Here is a 12,800-nt window from a genome sequence, read left to right on the forward strand (position 1 = left end):
AAACGGCTTTATATTCTTCCAAAATAAGGCACAAAGAGGACTACAAACTTTGGGCCTCACTCCCCTAACCTAATTTCCATGTAAATCGCATTCAATTTAATGCGTAAAATGTACACAAAACAAATTTTCCGAAAGATTCACAGAAGTTTGTTTTGCACGTTTTTGAACACATTCTCTACATTGTGTTTATTCGAAACTTTTTGGCTGCTGCTGCTGTATCTCCTGATCGACCAAGAAAGATGCTATAGATCAGTAAAGAATTTCATTGTGGCCATAAAAAAAAACAATCAAATCTACTTTGACTAGTCTGTTCGGTCTTCTGAAAATTCTCTCTCGCGGTGTCATTAAATTTCACCTTTTCTTCTGGAGGCAGGATACGCTGGCTGCTGTGATTCTCATGGCACGCAACACGATTTCAAAATTCCTACAATTCTTCCATGTTAAAGCATTAAAGCAAATAGAAAGCATGAGCAAATTAAAAGTGGACAAAAATGGCTCAATGGCATTTCCATAGTTACGATTACGATATGCATAAAAAAGTAAAAAAGACGATAAAAAAAAAATAAATAAAAAATACTAATACATAAGCGATAACATTCAGATATTGTAATACACATGAAACATATGGTTAAGGCAACCATAAAAGGGTGGCAAGAGCATACCGTACTAAAGACATTACGGCTTCGTTTTTAGTCCTTGAATGGAAAAAGTGTTGTGTAGAAGAAAAAGTGGCCTATTTCTTGGGACTATCAATTTTCAGATCCATTTTTTTAATCCAAAATTGCCTTGGGCAACTTTATAACTTGCTCAGTGGTGGAGCTTCAGGGAAGTTCTGGGACAATTTTGCGGTCAACAAATCAATGATTTGTTCTGACAGTCCAATGGTGCCACAGAGGCCATCAGTAGAGTATTAATTTCTTTAGAGAAACTGATGTCTTAAACATGGGGTACATTGATAACAGGTCTACGCATGGTCAATTTCACCTTCTTAAGTGCATAATTGGCTAAATAAAAGGGTCTAGCTGAGGCTGTTGCTCTCTCTAATGAGACAGACTTTCCCTTTTTGAAACAAAACTTACCCCAATAAATAGCATCTTTATTTCCTCAGAATCTCATCCCCGCAATTAAAAGGTTCCACCGTTGCTTCTCCATACTTTATAAATGAACTCTAGGCTACCTCATACACACAAACACACTTGCTCACACACATCTCTTTCCTCCCCTATCTCTACCCGCTATCTCAAGTCTTTTTTCTTGCCAGAATGGAAAAACAAAACAATATCTATCAGGGATGAAAGGACGTGCTTTAAAAAAAAAAAAAAAAAATGTCTTTCTGCTACGGCACATTTCTCATCAGAGAGGGTGTGAACAAGTGAAGAAGTAGATAAGTGTGAAAAAAATGTGTGGTAAATTCGCAATTTAAAGTTATGCAATGTCTTGTAGGTTTTCAGCCAAGAGTGTCTTTAGAAGTGGATGCATGTCTCTCGAGGGACAAACAAGTCCCCCCCCCAGAAACAGGTACTACACTGTTAGTCAGTCGCTGCATTGGGTGTGATCTACCACTAATAGTCACAGTAATTTTTTTGGTTGTTCTTGGAAAAGAAGGCATTTCCACTGGCCAGCGAGGGAAAATGGATTGTTTCTTTCTCCTCAATTGGATGGTTTGCGACCTGTGGAGGGACAAAATTGAAACCATTAAAGGAATGTTTTATCCATTCCGTGGCAATCATGTCATGATTTTCATTAAGTTGTGCATGGAAAAGAATTTAAAGCAGAACTCTCTCCATTCTGAACTGTTGCGCCCAGTCTGTGGTTACTGACGAATTGTTTTGATGGCTTCCTCTACTATTCAGGGTTTTGACAAAAACATAACAGTACAGTATGTAAATGACTCTAATGAGCCAGTTCTTTTAATGAACAGTTCACAAAGACAATGTACTGGTTTGAACCTGCCGTTAACTTCGCTTTGTTTAATTTACAGCATTAACGGAAATAATTTATTTTTCTTATCTAAGTGAAATGGAAAACATGACTTAAAAACACCTAAATTAATCAAAATTCAGAGCTTGGATTTCAGAATTCTATTATATCAAGAAATACGTATGGATACCCAGTAGGGCTGCACGATAAATCGCATGCGATATTTAATGCGCATCTTGTCAGAAATCCGGTTCTGTAATCAGCGGTAAATCTCCATCACCTGCGGGCTTTCACAATGAGCAGCATTAACTACACAGAGCCGTTGTTCCCTGACGAGTTCTGTGTAGTTAATGCTGCTCATTGTGAAAGCCCGCAGGTGATGGAGATTTACCGCTGATTACAGAACCGGCTTTTCTGATAAGATGCGCGTTAAATATCGCATGCGATTTATCGTGCAGCCCTAATACCCAGTACTACTCTGAACTGCCCTCAATTGATTCCTTCCACAAGTTGAAAGAAAACGACTGAGCATGTGGTTAATTAATTCATCTTTAGTGTCTCTTTAATGTCCACCTCTGAAACTCAAGACTTCCTCAAAAAGATATCGTTTTTTCTTTACATATGGTGGCAGTAGTAACATCCCAAAAGTGTTGTTTCCCTACAAAGAATTTTGACTGATGGTAGAGCTGAGATAACCCAACCTGTTAAAAAAACCTTGGATGTATGAGGACACAATGAGCCTGGGGTGAGAACAGGGCAGTTCAGCTATTCTCAACACACTTCAAGACTCAATCTAAAAATAGGGAGTGAGCACACACCTGATGCTTTGATCATTGAGCTAGAGCACACTAGTTTGAAGCTATAATTATACCATGGATTACAATAGTACAGTTTACCTGTGTCTGGCTGTTGCATGAGAGATACTGCTGAGCAAGTACGTTATCTGGCGTTAACCCAAGCGGGACTTGACAGGCCATGGGGCTGATGTTGGTGTCCTCTTGTGGGATAACCGATGTGCCCATGATTGACTCGCTAGGACCTCTCTGGTAGTAGAAGGATGCTTGTGTAGGACTCTCGGTAATCAGACCTTTAACCCTCTGGCAGGATGACACTGAAGATACCGGAGCTGCAGAACCATAATGCATCCCATTCACTGAGGGTTGAGGAGTGCTTGTGAACATGCAGCTGTTGGTGGTCTGATGAGGGCTGTTGTTGATGATATCTCCTTGCTGAGGATAGATGCTATTTGCAGTTGTCTGGGGCAGGAAACCAGACCCAAATCCTTGTGTGTTTGTATGCGGCAACAGTTCTCCAAGCAAGTCTTTTTGAAAGTCTGTCACTTCACCAATGAAGCCCGTCATATTCTGTTGCCCACTGGAAAATGGTTTAGAGAACTGTTGAGGGGTAGGCTGGGATTGCTGCCAGCCAGGCAGTCCAGGATTGGCAGCGTTTTGAGTGTGAAGAGAAAACTGTCCTTGTAGTTGGGTAGTTACTGAGGGTTCTGATTGATTGATGCTTGTTGAGGAAGGGAATTCTGGCTGTGGAAGCCCATTGGCTGGGCAGAAGTGCCCTGCAATAGAGGACTTTGAAGAGGAAGAGTCATTGCGTTGTGATGGGGCTGGTTTCCAGTCTGTAGGTTTGTCTGGCCACATGGCACCATTCCATTCTCTTGCACGGCACCTTGCAGACCAAGCCTGACTTGGGTCAGCTGTTGACTCTGCAGGGCAAGAGAAGTATTAAACATAATGTTATTATTGCTGGGCATCTTCTGGGTTGTCTGTTCTAGTCCGAATGACTGGACAAAATTGTCACCAAGTAGCATCTGTTGCCCCATATGGGTGAGCTTCACCATCCTTCTTCCAGGGCTACTGGCATCCAATCCATCTTGGATGTTCATTCCGATGAACCCACCCTGACCTGGGGATCCATCAAGCATATCTGCCTGGCAGATGAATTCCTGGTTAGCAGCTAAGTTACTCTGTAACTCCATCTCTGGAAGACACTCAGGCACCTCAACAAACGGACCCTGGCTCTTGAGGTGTTCGGGCAACTGAACGCCATTTTCCTTAAAAAGTGCATCCTCGACATAAGAGAGGATGTCATTGGTGATGATTTCATTTAATTCTGTATCGTTGTTGTAGTGGAACCTGCTTAGAGTGTTCTCCCACTCCTTCAGGACCGATTCATCCACATCAAATCCCTGAAGGCTGCAGATACTGCTGTCCCCAATAATCTGTTGCAAGGATTCCATCATGTCCTTTACCACACCTTCCTCTTTTACCTCAGCCACAGTGCTTGGGGCTGACGGCTGCCAGGTGTTCCCAGGGACACTGAGCAGGGCGTGGCTATCCCTGAAAGCCTTGTCAAGAGTAAACTGGGAATCGGGCTCACTGCTCTGGTTGTAGACCGAATGATCCTGATTCAGCATGCAGCCGAGAAGAGAATCTGGGTCCAGAGATGGAGGTTTGCGCATCTTCTGGCCTTTGCTCTGATTTTGAATGTCAGTGATGTCCAGTGTGGGGTCAATCTCATACAAGACACCCTCACCAGTGGCGCAGTTAAAGGGTAGCTGCAACTTTCTTTGACGGAGGTGCTCCTCACCCTCCTCATTACTACAAAATACAGAAATTATATTAATGAGAGATACGAAGAGATTAGAGCAACAACATTATTAAAATGCTGGTTAGCTTACGTTAGTGCTCTTTGTCGAGCAATAATGAAGTCTGGTCTTCCTCCTTTATAAACAAGCCTAGCATTGGCCTGCACCCAGATCCATGTACCCCCTTTCGAGAGAAGTCTGAAGACCGTTAAACCACTCTCTCCAGTCTTTATCACTATGAGAACGAGTAAAAGAAAGAAATACATTTTAAAAGACATGCTATGGAAATCAAACTGCTAGTTCATAAACAACAAAAGTTTAACATCAAAGGATAGACTTGGCTTTGACTTAACATTGAATATATGGTGATGGTCTGGCATAACTCACTTTTTATATGGTTGTCAGCACAGTACATCATGTCAGCAGCATGAATGAACTGATAGCCGGAGCCTCTCATACACAGCTCAATCTCACTGTAGCCAAGAACCACCTTTCCTCTGCAAAATGAGAAACAGATAATAAAAATGTTAATACTATGTTTGTACCACTTACCAAAAATTTGTTGGGCCAATCTGAAGTTGTCTTTTGCTTCTAAATCAAAGCTACCTTGTGTCAATACCCATAGGTGTAAAGTCCAGCTTGTGTTTGGTTTGGAAAAGAAGAGTCTTGCTCCTGATCTCCAGGATAGAGGGTGACTGGAGGGGTGTGGCTATGACAAAAAGAGCCAGTTGAGGGTGGGCCAAGGTCCCATCTTCCACCAACTTGTTTTGCCCATGGAGATATTTCAGCCTCCCCTGGAAGTTCAGGGCCTTGGGGGCAAAGGGAAGGACATGAAAGTCATTTTAGCCCCATGAGGGTCTAACACTGAGTGCAAACAATTCACAGCAGATTTATTTAGACAGCTGTTGCTGTTACTGCATCATCGTGTACACAGAAAATCAAATATTGTTGAGTCTAGCTCAAAAGGTTCATCTCAAAATGATTCTAAAATATTGATTCTGGATAGTTGCAATAAAGTCACAATAGACATCTAGGATGTTTACCAGGAAGCCTGATGAGTTGTCAAGGAGGCACCGGAATCGGCAACAGAAACTTCGTTCTAAGAAGGCTGAGTTTTCTGGAGGGATGTGTTGAGGGTTGTAGTTTACCAAGTCTCTGGTGATGTCACCGCTGCTTTGAATTGCTGGAGACCGATTGGTTGTGCCAAACAAAAGTGAAAAAACAAAAAACAGTGATGTAACCGGCTGTGAATCACTAGCAGTGTTCACCATCCTGGGTTTATACAAGACTCCATTTTATAAATCTGAACGGATCCTCCCACAGCTGTCTTGTTCTCCACAAACATACTTTCTTGATTCAGTAATAATAACAACAGAAGTCTGCTCATTCACAAAACATTCAGGGCTGGGCACTGCAGTAAAACTTGACAACACCTTACCAGGAACTCACTGACCCTACTTGGGCATCACTGTTAGGGATAGAGTTGCTACTAACCATCAGATCCTTCGCCACCATCGCACGAAGTGGGATTGAGAGCGAAGTGTAGTTGCCTTCGGAACATTGCCCGATCGTCTGTATGGATGAGCTCGAATGCACTCTGATGGACCACATCCGACTATGAAGACAGTGAGAGAGGACGCTACAAAAAATGTTCACAGGACATGTTCTGCATCCTGCATCCCCTAATAATCATTATAATATGATAACGGGTTTTCCACTGCCACATTCAAGTTCGGTTGTAATTGTTTATGCCAACCAAATCCTCACTGCATGCTGGGCAAAGGGGTTTATTTTTGTCTTTCTGATGACAAGAAGACTAGAGGTTACAAAATGAATCTACTTGTCCATAATTCTCAAAAGCATTGTCTCATTGACAATTTAGATGTGCAAAAATGGCAAGCCTCTTTAACACCTAATTGCAACCTTAACCTATTACTTGTTTGGAGTGCAACTGATTGGAAAGCAAATGAAAACTTTAGTCTCCTGTGGCTCAGATTTGAATAAGTATGCATTAAAATCATCACATTTGTTTCCTCTAGTCTAGAGTGTAAGAGGAGATCACATGTTAGGCTGTATTTACTGTATCAAAATGTAGATGCTTCTCTCTAGAGGCTTGGCATAGTAACTGTAGCTTGTCTTGCATTTTCCCTTCTGCCTGTTTCCCCCCCAATTCTCTCTCTCTCCTCAGCAGGCCAATGAAAACAAAGTGTTTGCGCTGTCTGTGTGTGCTAATTGCTGCAGGCTGGACGGTGTGGGATGAAAACCAGACAAGGTCCAGAAACCATTCATGACAACTTGTACCAACAAACACACATTTAAAGGTTAATGAGGACACACAGGCAAGGGAGTAGAAAGAAAAGATACATATGAATTGCTCTAAAATATGTCTACATGTCTCTGATATATTTAAACATATCTTTGTAAAAACTACATATATACAGTAAGTATACACAGATGGATTTAACAGGGCACACTGTGCACAACAAATTATGCACAAAGCCACACACAGTGATGTTTGGGTAAAACATAGTGATGCTGAGCCATTCTTTTAAATAATACGATTACCTGGACTACATGATAGAAAAAAGTAATTAGAAGTATGTGAATAGTTATTAGCAACCTAAGTCACAACAGGTGTTGAGACCGCTGTGGCAGTGGGTATGTATTTATGCGTTTATATGTGCAGGTGGTGCAGGCCTGCCTGACTGCGTAACCGTGGCGACCTGGACTTGCGTTACATGCTAGAGAGGGAACGTCACACTCCAGGGAAATTGATTTAGTGAGGAAAAACAGGTACGCAATAACAAGCACAGACTATATGCACACCAACAAAGACACCACAGTTCTTATTCACATATCATATAGGTGTATATATGTAATATACACATTCTTTTGGTATGTACATACTGTGTGTATTGTAATATTTGTGTGTGCTTTGAGTAAGAATGTATATTTGAGTAGACAATGTGTAATGTATAGCCTGCTTGGTATTATTGTCAGCTATAGCAATGAAATGGCTATTCTTTATGTGATCTATACATGCAGTCTAAACAATATACCACACACACACACACACACACACACACACACACACACACACACACACACGTTCTGGCTGTGGTTCACACACAGACGAACAGGTTTCGCAAGTTCTTTAATGAAGTATCCAAACATTCAATTTGCCTCTCTTTGATGTTCTTTTTCTGAGCTTCTCCTCTTTTATAAACAAAACCAAGCTATGTCTGATATATACATCACAGGCTGACAGGGTGAAAGAAAAAACACTTAATCGCTAGGCATTTGCAAATATTAGCTTACATACATTTGAATAAGCCTTCCAAACAGGACAAGGAAGAAAAAGCGATGCTCCAAACAAAATAGACTAGTTTGTTAACTATTAAAAAAACCCAAAAACCCATCACTGACGCCACAGTTGTTTAACAGTAAACGAACACTTTTTGAATAAGTAATCGAACCCAGACACCCTCAGCACTTTTTAACAACCTACTTTCGCGCTTCGGTTACGGAACAGTTAGCTGTTTTTGGGGCTCACAGTATTATCCTGACGATAAGAGAAATTAATGACCGTAGGAAACACAAAAGCCATTAATCTTCCTTCAGGGTGAGGAAAGTCACGAACCAACAAACGAGTGTAGAATGATACAAATGTTTCCAGGAGAATGACTCATCCATAGATTAGACAACTATGCTGAATTTATCAATTGCTAATAACATAGAATTGTTTGAGGCTGGTATATGAATATCTGTTTTTCTTGGTAAACTGTACAAAGAAACAAACAAATAACAAAACAAACGACCACAAAGGTGGGAAGAGGCCTAGCTTTGTTTAAGTCACTTACCAGCAATATTTGTGTTGATTATGAAAATTTTAACATACGACAAGATAAGAAAAATAAAGCAGTACTTCCAAAATGGAAAGTTTTAATGCAAACTCACCTGATGGAAGCCCAAGTAGTCCTGTATAGTTGGAGACGCATAAAACACATAACCTTCAGCAGTGACCACCATCACAAAGCCATTGAGGGCCTGAAAACGAAATTAGATAGAATTTTGACTGACAATACTAAAACAAAAGTTGTATGGTTGCAATATTTAATAAACAAAATACAGATATGTTCGTTTTGGTTTGTTTTACGCTAAACACAGCGGCTGGGATTGTGAGTGTAAGACTGTAGATGGGTGGGGATAATGGGGCCATTTTTCTTCTTTTACATCTTTTTTTTTTTCAGTAAACATCCCATTTAATTAGCCAGGCTTTTGTTAAGGTGTTGAACATGACAACAGACAGGGGGTGAATATCGCCGCTAGTCACGCACAGGAACCAGCAGCCCTCAAACAATGGAGAGAAAGCGAGAGAGACGGAAACTGAGATATGGCTGAAAAAGAAACTCACACTATTTGTAGGTGGAAAGTAACATGTGATATAGTTTACAAAGAAAAGATAACATTGCTCAACAGCGGAGAATGTCGATTGCTCAAACTTCATTCCTTTTCACAGAGCGTGACAAGAGCTAAAATAAACGAAATGTCAACCAAAATTTCTTTCACGAGTTTACGACATGGAAGCTGGTGTGTTTTGTTTGAGCGGGTATGGATGGTCTTCATGCCTGTTGTTTATATTATCATCTTTCCAGGGAATCAGGAAACATTTACACTTTTACCTTCTATGCACACACACAAACATATTGGGAAATTACCGACTTCTTTGCACAGCTCAGAGTGACAGTTTGCATAAATTAATAGAGGATGGAGCAAATGAGGATGTACAGCAGTGAGGGTAATTTAGAAAGCAGATAGATGCTTGGCCATGACTTTTCTTGAATAGATTTAATACCCTTGCGCATAGCCAAGTGGTCTGACCTTAGACTAAAAAAGGGGAATATGGAAAGAAAACCCAGCAGATGATTCTTATCACACAAACTCACAAACCGGGCCATTTTAAGTGGGAAATGAGGTGTTTATAGAATGTGCAGATATAGGGTGTGTGTAAACAAGTGGGATGTCAGGATGACGATTCCTGGGAATTTATAAGGAATGAGATCAAGGAATTGGTGCATTTCCATGTGTTTTACCTGCAATAACAGTTCCCCTTCTGAGAAACTGACTCCATCCAGACTGGTCGTTGACTGTCCGTTTCCTCCGAATGTCCCTGACCGGTCGTTTAGCCATCCATTTCCTCCTGTCTTTTTGATTGTGGCTAAAGGAAAGAGAGAGGAAAAAAAGAGTATGGTTACCACCATGAAAGTCATTCCATGCCAGTTTGATATAAGATTTAAACCACTGGGTTAGGCAATTTTAAACAAAGTGCAATAATTAATTACTTCAATATAGTCCATTACTAGGAATGGGGACAGGCAAAAAGCATATAACAATAAAATGACTTTACCAGATTTTTACCAAAGATTTTACAAAAATGTAAAAGTAATGTTGGCACCAGTTCTTTATTGTTAAAGTTGCACCATTTTGCTACAAAACCTAAGAAAAAATCACATGGCCAAGCAGCAAGTCACTTCCCTTGCACTGTTTATTCTTAAGAACTATGACTAACATGATCAATGTGACATCCATTTTACTGCCACTTATCTTATTTAAAGCTACATTTACAATTGAATGTGTGTTTGGGAAATAGAGAGCATTACGGTTGATTAGGACTGTGTACGCACACGTCATCAACAGTTTCCTATCCAGATGTCTTGAACTTCATTTTTTTTTATTACTTGTCTTCTCGTATTTTTCTTCACGTACCAAGCAAAAATGTGTTTGAAAACAAGGGCCATTATAGTCAAATTTACAAGCTGATAGTCAATGAAACAAACTGTTTATTAGTTTAGGCTTATTTCGCCCTTTGGTTACACAAGTTACAATTTCAACATTTTGTCCAAGCAACAACTACAAATAATCTGCAAACATGTTGCGACATCAATAGGGACCCACTGAGGTAAACTATGAAGTAAACTGTGAGGCAGATTCTGTGCTAAAATCTAAAGTAAACTGAAGTACAATCTAAACTAAATATATACTCAGATTTAAAGTTTGCCTTACATTTTGTCACAGCTCATTGTGAGGCAAAACTGGATGCAAATGTAAAGTTAATTATGTGAGGTAAAGTCAGAGGTAACATTTTGGGTAAACCAAGGTAAAATGCGAGGCAGGCTCAAAGGTAAACCTTCAAGGTAAAATATGAAGTAAACTGATGCAAAATCAGAGGTAAAATTTGAGGCGAACTGGGGTAAAATACAAGGCACAAAGTCTGAGGTAAATGTGAACTAAAGTTTGAGAATAAATGGTAAACCTGGTAAAAAAGTGAGACAAACTGAGGTAAATCTGTGACCTAAAGTAAAATACGAGACAAAACATCAGAGGTAGATGTGAATTATAGCTTGAGAGTAAATGAGGTAAAATTGTGGAAAAGTGAGGTAAAATATAAGGCACAAATCTGAGGTAAAGTTTGAGACTAAATGAGGTAAAATATCAGATGTAAAATCATCACTCTGATGTTAACTAAAGAGAAATAGGCTACAAGGGAACTCTGATGTAAACTCTTTGGTAACCCACTACCCTTGGGATAAAATACGCGGTAAACCCTGTGGTAAACTCTGATGTAAAATCTGAGTCCACTTCTTGAAGCTCAGCACTGACCGCACTGAACTTGTGTCAGAGCCTTTTTTATTTCAGCTGTCAGAGAGAAAGAGAGCGAGATTTCAACACTTTCACAGAGCACAGCCTGAATTTACTGGAGGTTTGAACACACACAAACACACATCAACACTCCCACTTCACACAATGCAATTTGTAATGCGTAAGGAAAAAAGTACAGTTTTCCAAATGGGTCTAACTTCACTACTGTACAAAAGAACCTCAACTGACGTCATTAAGAATAACACAGATAAACAATTTCGCAGAATTTCCAGTAACAGTTCCAAATTCTGTTTTTGTGTGGTTTCACCATATTTTCCATACATTCCATACAAAGTAAAATGTGTAATTTAAAATTCCCATTGCTCTTGAATGAATGATAAACTAACTGATACTGAATTGAACACATCTCTCAAGTTTACCATGTAGTAGTGTGCTAGACTTCAGTTGGGAGAGTTTTTAGTGTGTGGAAATGTCTAGCGCTAGGTTAACGCTGAGCTAACATAAGCCAGTGGGTGTGGCTCGCTAAGCCATTTCCTCCCTGACCGGCGCAGATGCTGTGCTATTTCTAGACCTTATCAAACACTCTCTATCGCAAGCCTTGGAGAAAAAAAAAACCCCAGAGAAGACCGAAGGAAAGAAAGAGAAGGGAGGGAAAAGCGAAGAAGAAGTGGAAGAGGGGGAAACAACAGCGTTTTTCTGCTAGGGTCCAAAAATATCTCCTCACAGGACAGATGTTGAGAGATTATTTGGCGAGGGGAAAAGCTGAGGTGAACGCAAACCACTTTAAACATGGACCGCTGATCGGTCTGGCAGTTTTAAATTGCAGACAAATGTAAATAAAAATATAACAAAAAGGAAGAAAGACAGAGACAACGACAATGTTCTGTAGATGTTCACTACAGATCTTGATGGAGAAGTAAATACCGTGGGGGTGTAATACTAACTCTGCCACCGCACCAAAGAATTAACTACGGAGAGCAAGGGGAAGAACTCTTGATGAAGAAAACAGACCACTTGGTCCCTAGCGCTGCCGCCGCTAGGCTTCTGAAGCTAAAGAGCGCTAGCACACACAAAGTTAAGCAGCTGCTCAGGAGTCTCATAGTCTACTGACTCACAACAACTCAATGACAGAGCTACACTCAACTGCGAGCCAGCCAAAATGAGTTTGTGTTTGGTTTCGCCCCTGTTGAACCCTTTCTGACGGTCTGGACGCTCCTGGCATGCATGTCTGTCAAACATTGGCAGCCTATTGGCTAGTGTGGTCCCGTTCTGACTCTATATTTAAAACTCCAGTCTTTCATAGGCATATCGGGCCTGTTATTAAAAATGGAGGTCGGTGGAACATCTATGTAATCATGATCAAACTCTTCTTCACGGATTGCACTGGCCTCCACTGACACGTTTCCAGAGATGAAAAAAATGAGGAAAACGAAGTCCGGCGGGCGAGTGGTCACAATCTCAACACACACACACACACACACACACACACACACACACACACACACACGCACACACACACACACACACACACAATCAGAACCACCAATCAATTGCCGTCTGTTCATCTGCCATTACAGTAATTCAACACACATGGCCCCTCAATGTAACCACGATGTGCTCT

At 40.6% G+C, this 12,800-nt stretch overlaps 1 pseudogene; it reads right to left on the reverse strand.

The window, feature by feature from the left end:
- Positions 1 to 197: 197 nt before the first annotated feature.
- The window catches only part of LOC107653602 (aryl hydrocarbon receptor-like), a 61,221-nt pseudogene continuing 48,618 nt past the window's right edge, over positions 198 to 12,800 (reverse strand).

This window comes from Sinocyclocheilus anshuiensis, unplaced genomic scaffold, assembly GCF_001515605.1.
Source record: "Sinocyclocheilus anshuiensis isolate Anshui unplaced genomic scaffold, SAMN03320099.WGS_v1.1 scaffold1079, whole genome shotgun sequence".
NCBI lineage: Eukaryota > Metazoa > Chordata > Actinopteri > Cypriniformes > Cyprinidae > Sinocyclocheilus > Sinocyclocheilus anshuiensis.